Source organism: Pecten maximus, chromosome 5 (genome assembly GCF_902652985.1).
Source record: "Pecten maximus chromosome 5, xPecMax1.1, whole genome shotgun sequence".
Taxonomy (NCBI): Eukaryota; Metazoa; Mollusca; class Bivalvia; order Pectinida; family Pectinidae; genus Pecten; species Pecten maximus.
The window spans coordinates 48645690-48669286 of NC_047019.1; the positions used below are offsets into that span (position 1 = coordinate 48645690).

Here is a 23597-nt window from a genome sequence, read left to right on the forward strand (position 1 = left end):
AGACTGTTGTAATTAGTTGATATAAAGAGACTGTTGTAATTAGCTGATATGAAGAGACTATTGTAATTAGCTGATATAAAGAGATTGTTGTAATTAGTTGATATAAAGAGATTGTTGTAATTAGCTGATATGAAGAGACTATTGTAATTAGCTGATATAAAGAGATTGTTGTAATTAGTTGATATAAAGAGACTGTTGTAATTAGTTGATATAAAGAGACTTGTAATTAGCTGATATGAAGAGACTATTGTAATTAGTTGATATAAAGACACTGTTGTAATTAGTTGATATAAAGAGACTGTTGTAATTAGTTGATATAAAGAGACTTGTAATTAGCTGACATAAAGAGATTGTTGTAATTAGCTGATATAAAGAGACTGTTGTAATTAGTTGATATAAAGAGATTGTTGTAATTAGTTGATATAAAGAGACTTGTAATTAGTTGATATAAAGAGACTTGTAATTAGCTGATATAAAGAGACTGTTGTAATTAGTTGATATAAAGAGATTGTTGTAATTAGTTGATATAAAGAGACTGTTGTAATTAGCTGATATAAAGACACTGTTGTAATTAGTTGATATAAAGAGATTGTTGTAATTAGTTGATATAAAGAGACTGTTGTAATTAGCTGATATAAAGACACTGTTGTAATTAGTTGATATAAAGAGATTGTTGTAATTAGCTGATATAAAGAGACTGTTGTAATTAGTTGATATAAATAGACTGTTGTAATTAGCTGATATAAAGAGATTGTTGTAATTAGCTGATATAAAGAGATTGTTGTAATTAGTTGATATAAAGAGACTGTTGTAATTAGCTGATATAAAGACACTAATGTAATTAGCCGATGTAAAGAGACTGTTGTAATTAGCTGATATAAAGAGATTGTTGTAATTAGTTGATATAAAGAGACTGTTGTAATTAGCTGATATAAAGACACTAATGTAATTAGCCGATGTAAAGAGACTGTTGTAATTAGCTGATATAAAGAGATTGTTGTAATTAGTTGATATAAAGAGATTGTTGTAATTAGCTGATATAAAGAGACTGTTGTAATTAGTTGATATAAAGAGATTGTTGTAATTAGCTGATATAAAGAGATTGTTGTAATAAGCTGATATAAAGAGATTGTTGTAATTAGCTGATATAAAGAGACTGTTGTAATTAGCTGATATAAAGAGACTGCTGTAATTAGCTGACGTAAAGACACTGTTGTAATTAGTTGATATAAAGACACTGTTGTAATTAGCTGATATAAAGACACTGTTGTAATTAGCTGATATAAAGAGATTGTTGTAATTAGTTGATATAAAGAGACTGTTGTAATTAGCTGATATAAAGAGACCGCTGTGATTAGCTGATATAAAGAGACTGCTGTAATTAGCTGACGTAAAGACACTGTTGTAATTAGTTGATATAAAGACACTGTTGTAATTAGTTGATATAAAGAGATTGTTGTAATTAGTTGATATAAAGAGACTGTTGTAATTAGCTGATATAAAGAGACTGTTGTAATTAGTTGATATAAAGAGACTGTTGTAATTAGCTGATATAAAGAGATTGTTGTAATTAGTTGATATAAAGAGATTGTTGTAATTAGTTGATATAAAGAGACTGTTGTAATTAGTTGATATAAAGAGACTGTTGTAATTAGTTGATATAAAGAGACTGTTGTAATTAGCTGATATAAAGAGACTGTTGTAATTAGTTGATATAAAGAGACTGTTGTAATTAGCTGATATAAAGAGATTGTTGTAATTAGTTGATATAAAGAGATTGTTGTAATTAGTTGATATAAAGAGACTGTTGTAATTAGCTGATATAAAGAGATTGTTGTAATTAGTTGATATAAAGAGACTGTTGTAATTAGTTGATATAAAGAGACTGTTGTAATTAGTTGATATAAAGAGACTGTTGTAATTAGCTGATATAAAGAGACTGTTGTAATTAGTTGATATAAAGAGACTGTTGTAATTAGCTGATATAAAGAGATTGTTGTAATTAGCTGATATAAAGAGATTGTTGTAATTAGTTGATATAAAGAGACTGTTGTAATTAGCTGATATAAAGACACTAATGTAATTAGCCGATGTAAAGAGACTGTTGTAATTAGCTGATATAAAGAGATTGTTGTAATTAGTTGATATAAAGAGACTGTGGTAATTAGCTGATATAAAGACACTAATGTAATTAGCCGATGTAAAGAGACTGTTGCAATTAGCTGATATAAAGAGATTGTTGTAATTAGTTGATATAAAGAGATTGTTGTAATTAGCTGATATAAAGAGACTGTTGTAATTAGTTGATATAAAGAGATTGTTGTAATTAGCTGATATAAAGAGATTGTTGTAATAAGCTGATATAAAGAGACTGCTGTAATTAGCTGACGTAAAGACACTGTTGTAATTAGTTGATATAAAGACACTGTTGTAATTAGCTGATATAAAGACACTTGTAATTAGCTGATATAAAGAGATTGTTGTAATTAGTTGATATAAAGAGACTGTTGTAATTAGCTGATATAAAGAGACCGCTGTAATTAGCTGATATAAAGAGACTGCTGTAATTAGCTGATATAAAGAGACTGCTGTAATTAGCTGACGTAAAGACACTGTTGTAATTAGTTGATATAAAGACACTGTTGTAATTAGTTGATATAAAGAGACTGTTGTAATTAGTTGATATAAAGAGATTGTTGTAATTAGTTGATATAAAGAGACTGTTGTAATTAGCTGATATAAAGAGACTGTTGTAATTAGTTGATATAAAGAGACTGTTGTAATTAGCTGATATAAAGAGATTGTTGTAATTAGTTGATATAAAGAGATTGTTGTAATTAGTTGATATAAAGAGACTGTTGTAATTAGTTGATATAAAGAGACTGTTGTAATTAGTTGATATAAAGAGATTGTTGTAATTAGTTGATATAAAGAGACTGTTGTAATTAGTTGATATAAAGAGACTGTTGTAATTAGCTGATATAAAGAGATTGTTGTAATTAGTTGATATAAAGAGATTGTTGTAATTAGTTGATATAAAGAGACTGTTGTAATAAGCTGATATAAAGAGACCGCTGTAATTAGCTGATATAAAGAGACTGCTGTAATTAGCTGATATAAAGAGATTGTTGTAATAAGCTGATATAAAGAGACCGCTGTAATTAGCTGATATAAAGAGACTGTTGTAATAAGCTGATATAAAGAGAATGTTGTAATTAGCTGATATAAAGAGACTGTTGTAATTAGTTGATATAAAGAGATTGTTGTAATTAGCTGATATAAAGAGATTGTTGTAATAAGCTGATATAAAGAGACCGCTGTAATTAGCTGATATAAAGAGACTGTTGTAATAAGCTGATATAAAGAGAATGTTGTAATTAGCCGATATAAAGAGATTGTTGTAATAAGCTGATATATAGAGACCGCTGTAATTAGCTGATATAAAGAGATTGTTGTAATAAGCTGATATAAAGAGAATGTTGTAATTAGCTGATATAAAGAGACTGTTGTAATTAGCCGATATAAAGAGACTGTTGTAATTAGTTGATATAAAGACACTGTTGTAATTAGCTGATATAAAGACACTGTTGTAATTAGCTGATATAAAGACACTGTTGTAATTAGCTGATATAAAGAGACTTTTTTCTGTAGAACTGTTTAGTTTTGATGACAGAATTACAGGTGTACTTCACTATATTTATAGGATGACCAGCTTTATTTCATGTTGTACACTGAATCACCTGTCATATCTAACCACTCCCCATCAGGGCCCAATTGTTCAAAAGGTGATTATATTATAGCTTAACCGCTTCATTAGTGCAATCTCATTTCTCCTTTACTTCAAATCCTATGTGTGTATAGAGACTGATGAGTGTTATAGTTTCAGGAAATTTTGTCAAATAAGTTTTTCCAGAAATTTTTATATCAGGATTTTAATATTGTTTTTAAACTGTGATAAGCCTAATCACCTTTTGAACAACTGGGCCCTAATGTGCATGATTCTGTCGTGTAAAAAGAAAATTTCATTTTACAGCTTGTCATGAATGCCTTTAGACTCTGGGGAAAATATTTCTATAATAATAGTGGAAGTTACATAATTAGCTTTGCCATCATTAACTGATACCCATTTCTACCACATCCTGACCCCTATTTATAGTACCGGAATGCCTGTCAATCACAACACTTCCTAATCTAACTTATACAGTAATTATGTTGTACATCTGAGGTATATCTGTCAGTGTGTATGTGGAACAAACATAAACTACCTCATGATTTATCAAACCCTAACCCCCACTTAACCCTTTGGTTTCATCCCTCAAAACCCTATAACCCCTCTCAATCCAGCCCCCCCCCACCCCCCATAATACCTTCATCCCTCACCAACCCTAACCCTCACTCAACCTCCCCCCCCCCCCCCCACAAATACCATCATCCCTTCACCTACCCTAACCCCAATTCAACCCAACCCCCCCCCCCCATACCTTCATCCTTCAAAACCCTAACCCCCACTCAACTCCCCACAAATACCTTCATCCCTCACAAACCCTATAATTCCTCTCAATCAACCCCCATTACAAATTACCCTCATCTCTCACAAACCCTATCCCCTCCTAAACAACCCCACAAACCCTATCCCCTCCTAAACAACCCCACAAACCCTATCCCCTCCTAAACAACCCCACAAACCCTATCCCCTCCTAAACAACCCCCAGTACTACTTCCCCTCATTAGTAATTCTCAAGTAGTACAAGTAAATATAGAATAAGATTCAATTTTATTTATTATCTTTTAAGGAAAGAAATGTTTGTTATTATTTTTGAACCCTGTAAGTGTTAAGTAAGGATAAAATTGCTGAGGTATATGAGCTGGTAGTCAGTGTGGTCTGTGGTATGGTTGGTTGCATGGTTGAAGGGACATCGGAGGGATTCCCTGCACACAGATTTACCACAGGACGTTCTACAGAATGTAGAATAAAGGCCTTACTGACAAATCTCTGGACACCGATCACGACAAATCTCTGGACCACGGTCACAACAAATCTCTGGACCACGATCACAACAAATCTCTGGACCACGGTCACAACAAATCTCTGGACCACGATCACGAGTATTAGAGAAAATTCTTCATATCACGACTTTTGTCATTTTAAGATACAAACATAAATAAAAACAGAATGACCTTTACAAGAGATCGATAACTTTGTACTGATGTGGGAGAGCTTGTTGTACCACCTACACCAGTCTTCCAGCCTCATTACCACCAGCATGCCAGCCTGCTGTAATTATAGCTATGATGAGGCACAAAACGTTCTCAATTTTTTGTTTAATTTGGACACAATCCAATTAATATGAATCATTCAACCTTTAAAATAAATTGGAAATTTGACAAGAATACACATTTAAGAAATATCTTCTGGTATCAAATTGTCTTGAAAGACAGGTGCAAATTGTATAATAGCCGATTCCCATTAGACATGTACAGACTTATATTTGATATTTAATGCAACCTTGTCCAATTTTCAGGATTTATTTATTATGTACATCTAAATGCTAATCTGGTGATTATTTTATTCAAGTTTTGTAGTTCAAATGTTCATGATAAATGAGCTTTTAAAAGTTCTCTGACATTTTAATCCCAGTGTGGTTTAACATTAGTGCTGACCTTGTATAACCCCCCAGGAACCAATGTCGGTACTCCACATAACATGTACAGTAATCCCTGTCTCAGCTACACGATGGCCAGTTCAGTAACAGCAGCTGTGTCTCCTGAATGAATTGAACATTAATGACAAACTTGTACTCTATAATACAAAATAATACAAAAATGAATTATGGAAGTAATCATTATAAGATAACGATTCAAGGGAGAGACTTTTACATGCTTCAATCCAACCCGGCATGGATACTTATCAATTAAGGGCGTTTGGTGAGGAATCCGACGATATAACACCATATTAACCTCATGTCCTTGATTTATAAATAACAGTTGTACATATTGACCAGTAATTTGATAACTGCCTGGTATGAATATACCATCTTAAAATTGACCAACAAAATTATAATCAACAAAGTGTTTATCTGAGCAAAAATTAAAATCTTTTAACAAATAAAATGCCTTAACTAGTCATCAATTATCATCTAAGACAAATCTATCACCTCAAATGGCATTTTATTATGAGGTTGCCAATATAATTATCTAATTTGAAAATACAATGTATGTTTTATTCTGGGGTCCATAATGGTCTGGTTGTTCTAGAAATATGGAGTCTATATTGTATACATGTTTATATCTACTTGTACAAAACAAAGACAATCTCTACATATGCTATGTAATAGATATATGAATATCAGACTATATTTTTCATACAAATTTCTAATTTTTTGTCGATTCATTCCATGGTGTTCTTATTGTAATAGAAGCATCACCTGCATGGTTTGGAGGGAATACAAAAAGTGCTGATCTTTAGACACAAACCTCAGTGTTACAATGATATCAGCGACCTTGACACAGATACTCTGAAGTGTTACAATGATATAGCCGACCTTGACACAGATACTCTGCAGTGTTACAATAATATCACCAACCTTGACACAGATACTCTGCAATGTTACAACATAGCCGACCTTGACACAGATACTCTGCAGTGTTACAATGGTATAGCCGACCTTGACAGATACTCTGCAGTGTTATAATGATATCACCGACCTTGACACAGATATTCTGCAGTGTTACAATATCACCGACCTTGACAGATACTCTGCAATGTTACAACATAGCCGACCTTGACACAGATACTCTGAAGTGTTACAATGATATAGCCGACCTTGACACAGATAGTCTCTGCAATGTTACAACATAGCCGACCTTGACACAGATACTCTGCAGTGTTACAATATCACTGACCTTGACAGATACTCTGCAATGTTACAACATAGCCGACCTTGACACAGATACTCTGAAGTGTTACAATGATATAGCCGACCTTGACACAGATACTCTGCAGTGTTATAATGATATAGCCGACCTTGACACAGATACTCTGCAGTGTTACAATATCACCGACCTTGACAGATACTCTGCAATGTTACAACATAGACGACCTTGACACAGATATTCTGCAGTGTTACAATGGTATGGTTGATTGACCATGACAGTAGTATATACATGTATATGATTTGACAAAAATTTGATGGACTTGTACACTAGGTATTCAACTACCCTACATCAAAGAAACACTCATCCATGTTTCCTTTTACAATTTTTTGATATTACAGAACTGTTACACAGTGTAAATGTACAGTACTTGTACAACCAGTTTGACAGTTTTATATAATACTTGTAAAACCATGGCCAGTTTTTTTAGTTTGATAAAATAATTATACAACCACTATTCATAGTTTTATATAATATTGTATAATCACTTTTTACAGCTTTATATAATACTTGTACAAAAAATTTTCATGGTTTCCTACAATTACTGTACAACCACTTTTTTACAGTTTTACATAATACCTGTAAAACCACTTTCAACAGTTTAATATAATACTCGTATAACAACTTTTTACAGTTTTATATAATACTTGTACAACAACTTTCTACAGTTAAATATATAATACTTGTATAACCTCTTCACAGTTTTATATTTTAATACATGTTAGCCATATAGAGCTTGATTCCTTATTTTAGCTATTGCTTTAAGTTTGAGTTGTACAGTTTATCTTGAAGTTATTTAGACCTTTACTTTGTACTACAATTACATTGTTATTAAGCTGCACTGGTCAGATAAATGTAACAGGATGTTGAGTGTATAAGTGTAGGCCAACACACGCCCAGCACACTCAACAATCCTTAGAAATTCCAACCTTGACCGAATTACAGAGGTATTTTGTTACCACAGATACCAAAGTTGACCACAAATGACCACTTGGGTGTGGGTGGGCATCTACTTCTAACCATTGGCCCTTCAAGTAATATAAGCCCAATCAAATAATCAAATATACATTGTATGTATCAATTACAACAAATCACAAGTGTTATGTGGGACAGCTGACCATAATGTGAGAGATGACCAGTGTCCAGTTTGGTATCTACATCAGTCTATAAATAAGAGGTATAGTCTGCAATGAATGTCATTTTGACCACAACTATTCCTGTTAGGCATTAAATACTAACTAAATGGTATGATATATACACACTAACAAATGCTCTCCTGAGTAGTACCACCGCACTGTTAACACGGTCAGCCAAATACTCTACTCCAAATCTCATTCACATATTTAAATTTTTTAAATCAGGAGCATTACATGATATAAATGGGCCTGAAAGTAATGTGTATGTATGCAGTCAATCAGAGTTTACGTGTATGTATCCTGTCAATCAGAGTGTATGTGTATGTATGCTGTCAATCAGAGTGTACGTGTATGTATGCTGTCAATCAGAGTGTACGTGTATGTATGCTGTCAATCAGAGTGTACGTGTATGTATGCTGTCAATCAGAGTGTACGTGTATGTATCCTGTCAATCAGAGTGTACGTGTATGTATCCTGTCAATCAGTGTACGTGTATGTATCCTGTCAATCAGAGTGTACGTGTATGTACGCATGCTGTCAATCAGAGTGTACGTGTATGTATGCATGCTGTCAATCAGAGTGTACGTGTATGTATCCTGTCAATCAGAGTGTACGTGTATGTATCCTGTCAATCAGAGTGTACGTGTATGTATCCTGTCAATCAGAGTGTACGTGTATGTATCCTGTCAATCAGAGTGTACGTGTATGTACGCATGCTGTCAATCAGAGTGTACGTGTATGTATCCTGTTAATCAGAGTGTACCTGTATGTACGCATGCTGTCAATCAGAGTGTACGTTTATGTATGCATGCTGTCAATCAGAGTGTACGTGTATGTATCCTGTCAATCAGAGTGTACGTGTATGTATGCTGTCAATCAGAGTGTACTTGTATGTATCCTGTCAATCAGAGTGTACGTGTATGTATGCTGTCAATCAGAGTGTACATGTATGTATCCTGTCAATCAGAGTGTACGTGTATGTATCCTGTCAATCAGAGTGTACGTGTATGTACGCTGTCAATCAGAGTGTGCGTGTATGTACGCTGTCAATCAGAGTGTACGTGTATGTATGCTGTCAATCAGAGTATATGTGTATGTATCCTGTCAATCAGAGTGTGCGTGTATGTACGCATGCTGTCAATCAGAGTGTACGTGTATGTACGCATGCTGTCAATCAGAGTGTACGTGTATGTATCCTGTCAATCAGAGTGTACGTGTATGTATCCTGTCAATCAGAGTGTACGTGTATGTATGCAGTCAATCAGAGTGTACGTGTACGCATGCTGTCAATCAGAGTGTACGTGTATGTATGCTGTCAATCAGAGTGTACGTGTATGTATCCTGTCAATCAGAGTGTGCACATGAACGCTTCAGGTCTTTCACCTAGGCAGTTGCGGTACGATTTCCCGATCATGGCACAGGGTCACCCGACTGTGTGGGGGAAGTGGGTACCACAGGTACAGTACTCAGGTTACACCTCCACACTTCCATCCATGCCGCTGAGATGTATGATTAATAAAAGTTGAGATAATCTGTTTTGCAGTTGTTGTAAAAGACTTGATAAGTTTATAGGTATGGATGGGTACTGGTCATTATAAGACATACATTGTTAATCAGAGCGTGACATCAGATGTGGGTATCTGTCATTAACCATCATTGATATGCATTGTCAATTAGGGCGTGACGGCTAAAGAAGTGGATACCCTTAATTAAACATCAGTGACATACACTGTCAATCAGAGCGCGACTGTTACAGATGTGGGTACCACGGTCATTAACCATCATTGACATGCATTGTTCATCAGAGTGTAACGGCTATAGATGTGGGTACCCATCGCGCTCTGATTATCAATGTATGTCAATGATAGTTAATGAATGGTACCCACATTTGTAGCTGTCACGCTCTGATTATCAATGTATGTCAATGATGGTTAATGACCGTGGTACCCACATTTGTAGCTGTCACGCTCTGATTATCAATGTATGTCAATGATCGTTAATGAATTGTACCCACATTTGTAGCTGTCACGCTCTGATTATCAATGTATGTCAATGATGGTTAATGACCGTGGTACCCACATTTGTAGCTGTCACGCTCTGATTAACAATGTATGTCAATGATAGTTAATGAATTGTACCCACATTTGTAGCTGTCACGCTCTGTCTATCAATGTATGTCAATGATTTCATTTCATTCCAAAATATTTTATTGTAAAAGTTCAAGGAGTAGTAGTGTGCAGCCAGACGGATCGAACCCGCTACCCTTGGCTTACTGGTCCGTCACTTTACCAACTGAGCTAAAGGGAAATTCCCCCTATGTACAGGATTTACAATTAAAACCGGGCCTGCTACATTATTATCAAGTAATACATGTATGTACAATTACATATAGATATGTAGTATTTTTTCTATTTTCTGTTATACCATCTTTGCTTTATGGTACAGGTGTGCACCGCTCCGGCACCGCTCCGGTAGGTTTGGGTATAAAAGGGGTGAAAGCGAGAGCGGAGTCGGAGTTCGGGGAGTTCAAGGGAGTTAGTTGGAGTTCGAGGGAAAGTCTGAGTTGGAGTGCCTAGGTGTTACTTTGTTGGACGTTACTACGTATGCTGATGAAAGCTAGAGCGATGTTGCCATTTATATATGCTCTGTACATGTACACTGCTGATGTTGCTGAATATATAGACTGAAACTTTACGACGGTGTTGAATTGTGTTTCTCGACGACCCACACTATTTATTTCTTAACTCTGGTATTGTGACGGGTGTCTGACGCTACCTCGAGGACACCTACCGAGGGCTGCGGGACTTTGATTATAGTTCCCCAGCTATTTTGCTACAGATATATATAAATAAATGGATTAGACAACATGCTAAGTCTATAATGGTACTGGCTACAGATATGTGTACCCATCATTAACCATCATTGACATACATTTTAGAAAGCTTAACATTTAATTGCATGGACCAATGAAATAGTCCAGTAACTGGAAATGATCCAAAATAATTAATTGCTGAAAACTCTAAATGAATTAAAATATTTAGGAGTTAAAAGTCAGACAAATTTTTTTTTCAAAACCTGGATATAAATTGGTATTTTAAACAAAAATGGGTGACACACGACCACAACACAGGAGGTAAAAATATAAATGTGATGAGTGTCCTACAAGATGGACTAGAGACACTTGACATCTAATTAAAACCAATAGTACAGGATATTGCATAATCTATCAAATCTTTCTTTCTGCTGAATTGATTCTATTAAATAAGATTTAGACATTAAACATTAATTAAATTCTAAATTGAAGAAACCACTGGAAAATTGAAATCATTTCATTGTGTAGCACAGCTGTTCATGATCATAGTCCAGGGACTCCCCCTCCTGTGTCCGTGACTCAGCTTCTTCCTTTATTACTACGGAGGACCAACCTTTTTTCATATTTTCAGTTTTGAGGAAATAACAATCTGAATCCATTATGCTTGCAACTGAACCAACCACGTTATGTTTACATTCTGGATTTATAAGTCATGGTCAACATCACAATAGAGAGCAGTAGTTGTATAAATGGAATGCGAATGGGGGCAGGTTACGTCCGAAGTATGAATCACGAGGGGCCACCTATTTTGTCCCAATTCGCTTAAGTCATCAAACGCCCACATACAAAACCAAACGGGGTCAAGTCATGGTCGGCTGGCGAAATATTTGGGAGTAAGTAATGTTATTGTTGTTAACACGTGGAATTCAATCGGCCATTATCGATTGTCACTGCAATATTCTTTTACCAGCACCGCCCATTTATATCACTGATTGTTTAAGATATTTGATTTGAGTGACGCTGTTATGTAATAATCTAAATTCTACATACATGTGACGTTTTCTCAGCCAAAGTTCCTAACGTAAACTCAGCATTCGATCTTTCCGTCGCACTACTTTCTCTTACGCATGCGCAGATGCTACCTTACAGTTTGCACTTCCGTGTAAACCTACTTTCAGTTTGCGGTGATTCACATTATCAGAAAACACCACGTGTGTATGTAGAGGTGTATATAAAGAAAACGTCCTCAGTGACTTTTAAACCCGAACTCTGCGGTTAAGTACAAACCACAAACACCGAGGACGTTAAAGAACAAAATACTAAATCGGTTAAGTACGATTTATACAAGGTCGTCTCATTACTGTCGGAGTTTGTACAGGCAATGTTAAATCCCGTAACATTTAATCGCCTTAGAACATGTTAATAAGAGGAAAGTGTTTTCAAATGTTTTTTTTCCTGCATTTTAAGTACTATCTCGTTTATTTGAACTTCAAACAGCTTCATTTATAGGACCTAATGCAGATCTAACCAACCATAGGCTATGTCCGTCACGTCAGACACTGATTAAAACACAATAGATGTTATATCTTACATCATCAATGAACCGTCAAATATATTATTATACCAGGGACTTATATAACTTAAGCATACAGACCTCTGATTAAAGTCATAATTATTTTCTGTCAATCTCCGATAAATCAATTAGCAATATTTACAAACACAGTTCCAGTAGATCTAAATCTTATACAAATTGTACGAGATTAACGTTAACGTAAACTACAGCGTAATTATACAATATTTAGTCGTTAACTATGTTTTCTCGTCGCTATCGTTTATAGCACTAATAATTAAGATTTTTTTTAAATTTGATGTGCGAGTGATTTCCTCGTTTACCCGATGTTTAAAATAAACAGTTATGACAATGACGCGATGCGATAAAAAAATGTTGAAGTATAATTTCTTCGGTTCAGTTTTTATTGCAGATAAAAGCAATTGGATCGGACAAAAGATTCTAATATTGTATTTTAATGAAGAATGGGATTAAGATAGAAAGAAGTAGAATAGATAAGGAACGCCAACAAAAATAGAATTTCAAATCAGTATATATATAGCGAAGGCAATAATTCGCCTTAAAACATGCGTTTGGGAATATCTACCATTTTTCAGAGTTACAAGAAATAGTATACACGTGTCACAACTGCATAAAATGTCCATATGCAGTACGGGATACCAGTTGACGTCAGATGAACGGAATTTAGACAAATGACAAGCACTCCTAACTTCTGTGAGCCTACATCCGTAAGAGCAGGTCAGGTTTTCGAGTCATTAATTTCAACGAAAAAGTAGTTTTACAAATATTGGTATACTATTTATATGATAAAATCGAATATTTAATACACACACGTTTTAATGCCTCTCTAATCACTAACTCTGGGACCAACATTTATATAACTGATGTAGTCCCTTCTCTGTATTTATATAACTGACGGAATCACTTCTCTATATTAATGCCCTTCCCCAGTGATGTTTAACACCAAATTTAAAACAGATGGAGTCATCCCTATATTAATATAACTGATAAAGTCCCTTCTCTATATTTATATAACTGATAGTGTCGCTTCTCTATATTTATATAACTTATAGAGTCATTTCTCTATATTTATATAACTTATAGAGTCACTTCTCTATATTTATATAACAGATGGAGTCCCTTCCCTATATCATACGGGAAAAGCCGCTAGTAGAACTTATGAAATTATATAAAATATCAAGGACGGCAAATTTTAGCAAGGAGAGAAAAGACGAACACATGGGAAACCATTTAAGTTAATTGTCCAATACAGGAATCGATCGTGATCCTCTACACTGGATAGATTGAAGATTATTGAATGTTAATACCCAAAGATATACACCGTCCGCTAAAAACTGGCATCCAAGTAGAAAGTAACAGCAGATTACAAACTACCAATACTCATTTACTTTTAAACATTCATCATCCGATAATAACCTGTAACGAATATTGTTGAATAATTTGTATGATCAGTGAACATTGTATGTAACTGGACATAAATCAATCGTATTTTCTATTGAATATACTCATCATATTTTTATAAAGACCTTATTCTGCTTTTATTCGTTATTAGTATTGTTCTGATAAACACATACGTAAATTGGTACAGAGTTAATGGCGAGCTGTTATACAGTACATCGAGATTGATGTAAAAAGTGCTTGTGGTTAAAACGACAAATCCAGGTGTTATAGAACAAGGTGAACTTAAAAAGAACCTATTTTTAGTAATCAGATTATGTAGAACTTTTAAATATTAGTGTAGCTTCAAAGTAGTTGTGAGTATTTGCCCAATGAATGTAAAGAAAACCCCAGTTGTCAAAAAAGGGAATCCTTGTTAGGTACATGAATATACAGTGGAACTTCGTTAACTCGAACTCGGATAACTCGAATACCCCGCTTAACTCGAAGTACCTCGCCGGTCCCGGCCGAATTCTCTCTTTATCTTAGTAAAAAAAACTCGGAAAATTCGAATTCGGATAACTCGAAAAACTCGGATAATACGAAGTAAAAATTTGGTCCCAACAATAAAATTCCTACTTGAAATGTTCGAATAACTCGAAGTATAATTTTCGTCGATCGGTGGCAAACGCCGACATTTTTTAAGAGCTAAATTCCGTTTGTAATACTGAACATATCGGCACTACTAACCTACATGCTATTATAAGTGTTTCATAAATTCATAAACGAAATTGTCGGTTGAATCTTATAACAACAAGTCTTGGTGATAAAAAGTACTGCTTTACTTACACCAGGTAATTTCCCAAGGCGGTCGCCGATATCAGTACACACGATAGTCAACAACTCATCTACCCGTTCGTTCAAGCGGAACTAATCTCTGACACACCGGTAGATCTACCCGGCTGATGTTTTTACAGGTGTAGAAATGACACAGTCACCGGCGCCTATTAAATCTTTAAACTGCTGAAACAATAGCGTAATTACTGCCGAGGTGTTCAGAGTACAACTGTAACGGTCAGTGCTGTCTATTAAATCGGATAAAACGCCAACTCAGTTACAGTAACATTTTATACGCACATGCGCAGCCCAACTTCCGGTGCTAATACACATGGAAATGGCGTGGTTATCAATAAAAAGTAAGTAGGCCGATCAAACAGTATTTTATATATGTCCAATAACAGGTAATGGTTCTGTTACGTTTTGTATGCAATCTGTGTTAAACTTAAACGGTTATTTGTTTTGACATTAATAACTTGTTATTTTGTCGAATTCCGTTTTATCGTTTACCTTTTGCAAACATGACTTGCACATCAGATCGTTATTGAAGTGACTAAGTGAAAGAAACTGTATCGTGACTGTATATCGGCAAAACTACACCAAATTACAAGTGACATAACGAAACATTACATATATATTTACATGTATTGACCAGTCTTCACACTAAACTGATGAGCGACAGAGCGAAGTTATAATGATTATATAATGTTGACAAATATTGACCGAACTGTTCAAACAAAAACGATAACTCGCTTAATTCGAACACTCGGATAACTCGAAGTTTTTTCGTGGTCCCGTCGACTTCGAGTTAACGAAGTTCCACTGTATGTATATAGGGATACAGAAGTCGTGGAGGGACGTTGTAGTTACCGCTGATTTGTCAGCATTTATTTCTTACTATTCATCATCATTCCTTTTTTGTTGTTAATTAATACTTATTTGTTATTGCTAATTAAGCAGGTTATCGCTATCAATTAAAAGATCACATTTAATCATTAAACGTATCGTTTAATGTTAGCTTTACCAAAAGTATAAACTTTCATCAGAGCTGAAGCCGTCAATTCTGTCAGACAACCTTGCCAAGTTTTGTAATTATCCTTGTAATTATCAAATAACAATCGATGTAAACATGTTTTATTAGTATCCATATATACAATAGGACTTATATAAACCCCTTTCCCAATAGAAATTTTACAATTCTATTTAAACAAAATGACATATTTGCATATTTAATTTTTTTCAGTGAAATAGTGAGGGAGAGAGAGGGAGGGAGAAATGTTTTTTAGGTGAATATAAATAATCATTGATAATTATAGATGACGCATTCAATAAACGATTCCGATACCGATAGCAATAACAGATTTTATTATATCACTTTACAAAACACTCTGCTATAACTTCTGTTGGTCACATCCTGTGACATGGTTTGCTTTCTCCGATCGCTTTCTTGCCATCGGCATCAGAAAGGTTTTGATAAACACGTATACATTTGCAGTATATATATATTATCCCACTACCCTTCGATGAAAGAGGAGATCGGATGTATTTGAGTCGAGTATATTTCTGAGTGTTTTGGAATATCATAATGCAATCCAATGTAGTTGTAACATCTGAATAATAACAATGTAGTTATAACTGTATAATAACAATGTAGTTATAACTGTATAATAACAATGTATTTATTACTATATGATAACAATGTATTTATTACTATATGATAACAATGTAGTTATAACTGTATAATAACAATGTAGTTATAACTGTATAATAACAATTTAGTTATAACTGTATAATAACAATGTAGTTATAACTGTATAATAACAATGTAGTTATAACTGTATAATAACAATGTATTTATTACTATATGATAACAATGTAGTTATAACTGTATAATAACAATGTAGTTATAACTGTATAATAACAATGTAGTTATAACTGTATAATAACAATTTAGTTATAACTGTATAATAACAATGTAGTTATAACTGTATAATAACAATGTAGTTATAACTGTATAATAACAATGTAGTTATAACTGTATAATAACAATGTATTTATTACTATATGATAACAATGTATTTATTACTATATGATGACAATGTAGTTATAACTGTATAATAACAATGTAGTTATAACTGTATAATAACAATTTAGTTATAACTGTATAATAACAATGTAGTTATAACTGTATAATAACAATGTAGTTATAACTGTATAATAACAATGTAGTTACAACATCAAAATAATAACAATGTAGTTATAACTGTATAATAACAATGTAGTTACAACATCAAAATAATAACAATGTAGTTATAACTGTATAATAACAATGTAGTTATAACAACTAAGTAATAACAGATAAGTAATAACAGATAAGTAATAACAGATAACAGATAAGTAATAACAGATAAGTAATAACAGATACGTAATAACAGATACGTAATAACAACTAAGTAATAACAGATAAGTAATAACAGATAAGTAATAACAGATACGTAATAACAGATAAGTAATAACAGATAAGTAATAAAAGATAAGTAATAACAGATACGTAATAACAGATAAGTAATAACAGATAAGTAATAACAGATAAGTAATAACAGGTACGTAATAACAGATAAGTAATAACAGATAAGTAATAACAGATAAGTAATAACAGATAAGTAATAACAGATAAGTAATAACAGATACGTAATAACAGATACGTAATAACAGATAAGTAATAACAGATAAGTAATAACAGATAAGTAATAACAGATAAGTAATAACAGATACGTAATAACAGATAAGTAATAACAGATACGTAATAACAGGTACATGTCCTTCTTGGCCTTACGTAGATATGGTATAGTGTTACATATCTCTATGTCTATATACTCTACCAACATAGAAGATAAATTTCATTTTCAAATATGAAGAATATACTTCTTTTGGACCAAATTTTTTTAAATCATATTGGAGGCACTGTGGTCTAGGACCCGAAGACTTAGCAGGAATTCCCAAGAAACGGTCGGTATGTAGCTAGTCCGAGTCCCGACAACGGTCGGTATGTAGCAAGTCCGAGTCCCGACAACGGTCGGTATGTAGCTAGTCCGAGTCCCGACAACGGTCGGTATGTAGCTAGTCCGAGTCCCGACAACGGCCCGTATGTAGCAAGTCCGAGTCCCGACAACGGTCCGTATGTAGCTAGTCCGAGTCCCGACAATGGCGCCGTGTTGAATGAAGCCTTTAACGGGACACAAAACACGTACTTCACCCCGTTGTGCTCCAGTCTACTCAGCTGTAAATGAGTACGCGGTAAGTAAATACAAGAAATGTCGTGTGTTAACTGTTAACGCCGAAATGGCAGCTCCGACTGTAAGATCCCCATGGAATCGAGAAAGATATTACCTGGTTGTTAACACCTAATAACTATGGATATTAATTTGTGAACCGCGTTGAGACGGCTTGGTTGCCGTGATATAAGGGTATATTATAAAACTCCAAGTTATCATTATTAAAGTATATCATCGTCAGAGTCCATCCATGTACTAACATCACAACTGTTAAGTACAGCGAACTGAATTGTGTAACCCAGGGATACCTGTAAAGCGGTATTAGACTACACCTCCTGAATTATAAATGGTTAAAACCGTTTTAAACTCACGGCGAGGTGTGGCGAATTCTAAATGGTTAAAACTGTTTTAGACTCACGGCGAGATGTGGCGAATTATAAATGGTTAAAACCGTTTTAAACTCACGGCGAGGTGTGGCGAATTCTAAATGGTTAAAACTGTTTTAGACTTACAAAGTGGCAATTACAAATTGTTAAAACTGTTTCAAATTTGTGACGCAAAATAAAAACTTGTCCGCGTAAAATCAAAAGCACGTGTATTGAATGATAAATTACAACATCATAAATGTCTACTGGCTAATGTAGCTAAACTTCAAAGATTTAATCGATATCAACTCATTTACATGTTTCTATTCTAGGATCCGAGAGAATTCTGCATAAAGTAACTGTATATATCGCACGTGTTTTTACTTCATGTAAGATTTATGACACTAGTTTTAAAAGCCTCTGGCGAACTGAAATGGAAAATAATCGTGATAAAATTTTTGCATCCCATATAAAACAGAAACAAATCTAAGATATCTTTAACGCGTGATCAAGGATTTAGCGAATATTGTGAAAAATGCAGCTTAATCCTGACACGTGAATATTTTCCGTGTCAATTTAATCCACTGTGACGTCATCACATAGCCAATAGGAACTGTCATTTTAGATAATCACTATACCTTGACACAAGAGGTTATTAATATATACAGATTGGGTGTGTTCACAACGTCACGCGATTATCACGTGAAGCGATAAAAGAGACAATTACCCAGAACCATTACCCAGTACCATTACAATTACCCATTACCATTACCATTACCCAGTACATTACCCAGTACCATTACCCAGTACATTACCCAGTACCATTACCCAGTACCATTACCATTACCCAGTACCGTTACCATTACCCAGTACATTACCCAGTACCATTACCCAGTACATTACCCAGTATACCATTACCCAGTACCATTACCCAGTACCATTACCCAGTACCATTACCATTACCCAGTACCGTTACCATTACCCAGTACATTACCCAGTACCATTACCCAGTACATTACCCAGTATACCATTACCCAGTACCATTACCCAGTACATTACCCAGTACCATTACCATTACCCAGTACCATTACCCAGTACCAGTACCATTACCATTACCCAGTACCATTACCCAGTACCAAACCCAAAAACGTCCGTATTGCTTGTCCGAGACCCGACAACGGTCGGTATGTATCTAGTCCGAGTCCCGACAACGGTCCGTATGTAGCTAGTCCGAGTCCCGACAACGGTCCGTATGTAGCTAGTCCGAGTTCCGACAACGGTCGGTATGTAACTAGTCCGAGTTCCGACAACGGTCGGTATGTAACTAGTCCGAGTCCCGACAACGGTCGGCATGTAGATAGTCCGAGTCCCCACAACGGTCGGTATGTAGCTAGTCCGAGTCCCGACAACGGTCCGTATGTAGCTAGTCCGAGTCCCGACAACGGTCCGTATGTAGCTAGTCCGAGTTCCGACAACGGTCGGTATGTAACTAGTCCGAGTTCCGACAACGGTCGGTATGTAACTAGTCCGAGTCCCGACAACGGTCGGCATGTAGATAGTCCGAGTCCCCACAACGGTCGGTATGTAGCTAGTCCGAGTCCCGACAACGGTCCGTATGTAGCTAGTCCGAGTCCCGACAACGGTCCGTATGTAGCTAGTCCGAGTCCCGACAACGGTCCGTATGTAACTAGTCCGAGTCCCGACAACGGTCGGTATGTAACTAGTCCGAGTCCCGATAACGGTCGGTATGTAGCTAGTCCGAGTCCCGACAACGGTCGGTATGTAACTAGTCCGAGTCCCGATAACGGTCGTTATGTAGCTTGTCCGAGTCCCGACAACGGTCCGTATGTAGCTAGTCCGAGTCCCGACAACGGTCCGTATGTAGCTAGTCCGAGTCCCGACAACGGTCGGTATGTAGCTAGTCCGAGTCCCGACAACGGTCGGTATGTAGCTAGTCCGAGTTCCGACAACGGTCGGTATGTAGCTAGTCCGAGTCCCGACAACGGTCGGTATGTAGCTAGTCCGAGTCCCGACAACGGTCGGTATGTAGCTAGTCCGAGTCCCGACAACGGTCGGTATGTAGCTAGTCCGAGTCCCGACAACGGTCGGTATGTAGCTAGTCCGAGTCCCGACAACGGTCCGTATGTAGCTAGTCCGAGTCCCGACAACGGTCGGTATGTAGCTAGTCCGAGTCCCGACAACGGTCGTTATGTAGGTAGTCCGAGTCCCGACAACGGTCCGTATGTAACTAGTCCGAGTCCCGACAACGGTCCGTATGTAGCTAGTCCGAGTCCCGACAACGGTCCGTATGTAGCTAGTCCGAGTCCCGACAACGGTCGGTATGTAACTAGTCCGAGTCCCGACAACGGTCCGTATGTAGCTAGTCCGAGTCCCGACAACGGTCGGTATGTAGCTAGTCCGAGTCCCGACAATGGCGCCGTGTTGAATGAAGCCTTTAACGGGACACAAAATACGTACTTCACCCCGTTGTGCTCCAGTCTACTCAGCTGTAAATGAGTACGCGGTAAGTAAATACAAGAAATGTCGTGTGTTAACTGTTAACGCCGAAATGGCAGCTCCGGCTGTAAGATCCCCATGGAATCGAGAAAGGTATTACCTGGTTGTTAACACCTAATAACTATGGATATTAATTTGTGAACCGCGTTGAGACGGCTTGGTTGCCGTGATATAAGGGTATATTATAAAACTCCAAGTTATCATTATTAAAGTATATCATCGTCAGAGTCCATCCATGTACTAACATCACAACTGTTAAGTACAGCGAACTGAATTGTGTAACCCAGGGATACCTGTAAAGCGGTATTAGACTACACCTCCAGAATTCTAAATGGTTAAAACCGTTTTAAACTCACGGCGAGGTGTGGCGAATTCTAAATGGTTAAAACTGTTTTAGACTCACGGCGAGATGTGGCGAATTATAAATGGTTAAAACCGTTTTAAACTCACGGCGAGGTGTGGCGAATTCTAAATGGTTAAAACTGTTTTAGACTTACAATGTGGCAATTACAAATTGTTAAAACTATTTCAAATTTGTGACGCAAAATAAAAACTTGTCCGCGTAAAATCAAAAGCACGTGTATTGAATGATAAATTACAACATCATAAATGTCTACTGGCTAATGTAGCTAAACTTCAAAGATTTAATCGATATCAACTCATTTACATGTTTCTATTCTAGGATCCGAGAGAATTCTGCATAAAGTAACTGTATATATCGCACGTGTTTTTACTTCATGTAAGATTTATGACACTAGTTTTAAAAGCCTCTGGCGAACTGAAATGGAAAATAATCGTGATAAAATTTTTGCATCCCATATAAAACAGAAACAAATCTAAGATATCTTTAACGCGTGATCAAGGATTTAGCGAATATTGCGAAAAACGCAGCTTAATCCTGACACGTGAATTTTTTCCGTGTCAATTTAATCCACTGTGACGTCATCACATAGCCAATAGGAACTGTCATTTTAGATAATCACTATACCTTGACACAAGAGGTTATTAATATATACAGAATGGGTGTGTTCACAACGTCACGCGATTATCACGTGAAGCGTGAACTTCTCCCAACATTCGATAAAAGAGACAATTACCCAGAACCATTACCCAGTACCATTACCCAGTACATTACCCAGTACCATTACTATTACCCATTACCATTACCCAGTACCATTACCATTACCCATTACCATTACCCAGTACCATTACCATTACCCAGTACCATTACCCAGTACCATTACCCAGAACCATTACCCAGTACCATTACCCAGTACCATTACCCAGTACCATTACCCAGTGCCATTACCATTAACCAGTACATTACCCAGTACCATTACCATTACCCATTACCATTACCCAGTACCATTACCATTACCCAGTACCATTACCATTACCCAGTACCATTACCATTACCCATTACCATTACCCATTACCATTACCCAGTACCATTACACAGTACCATTACCGAGTACCATTACCATTACCCAGTACATTACCCAGTACATTATCCAGTACATTACCCAGTACCATTACCATTACCCAGTACCATCACCCATAACCATTACCCAGTACCATTACCCAGTACCATTACCATTACCCAGTACCATTACCCAGTACAATTACCCATTACCATTACCCAGTACCATTACCATTACCCAGTACCAGTACCATTACCATTACCCATTACCATTACCCAGTACCATTACCCAGTACCATTACCCAGAACCATTACCATTACCCAGTACCATTACCCAGTACCATTACCCAGTACCATTACCCGGTACCATTACCCGGTACCATTACCATTACCCAGTACCATTACCATTACCCAGTACCATTACCCAGTACCATTACCCAGTACCATTACCATTACCCAGTACCATTACCCAGTACAATTACCATTACCCAATACCATTACCCAGTACCATTACCATTACCCAGTACCATTACCCAGTACCATTACCATTACCCAGTACCATTACCATTACCCAGTACCATTACCCATTACCATTACCCAGTACCATTACCATTACCCAGTACCATTACCCAGTACTATTACCCAGTACCATTACCATTACCCAGTACCATTACCCAGTACCATTACCCATTACCATTACCCAGTACCATTACCATTACCCAGTACATTACCCAGTACCGTTACCCAGTACCATTACCATTACCCAGTACCATTACCCAGTACCATTACCATTACCCAGTACCATTACCCAGTACCATTACCCAGTACCATTACCATTACCCAGTACCATTACCATTACCCAGTACCATTACCATTACCCAGTACCATTACCCAGTACCATTACCCAGTACCATTACCATTACCCAGTACCATTACCCAGTACCATTACCATTACCCAGTACCATTACCCAGTACTATTACCCAGTACCATTACCCAGTACCATTACAATTACCCAGTACCATTACCATTACCCAGTACCATTACCCAGTACCATTACAATTACCTAGTACCATTACCATTACCCAGTACTATTACCCAGTACCATTACCATTACCCAGTACCATTACCATTACCCAGTACCATTACCGTTACCCAGTACCATTACCCAGTACCATTACCATAACCCAGTACCATTACCATTACCCAGTACCATTACCCAGTACCAGTATCATTACCCAGTAACATTACCATTACCCAGTACCATTACCCAGTACCATTACCCAGTATACCATTACCCAGTACATTACCCAGTACTATTACCCAGTATCATTAC

General features: G+C 36.2%; 2 protein-coding genes across 3 annotated transcripts in view; one reads left to right on the plus strand and one right to left on the minus strand.

The window, feature by feature from the left end:
- Positions 1–12000, minus strand: part of LOC117328242 (transcription initiation protein SPT3 homolog) — a 113813-nt gene extending 101813 nt beyond the window's left edge. The window contains exon 1 of the mRNA XM_033885705.1: positions 11932–12000. The gene's annotated coding sequence lies outside the window, so the exon portion shown is untranslated. The remainder of the gene's footprint in view (positions 1–11931) is intronic.
- Positions 1–23597, plus strand: part of LOC117328241 — a 101267-nt gene that overhangs the window by 57408 nt on the left and 20262 nt on the right. The window lies entirely within an intron of this gene.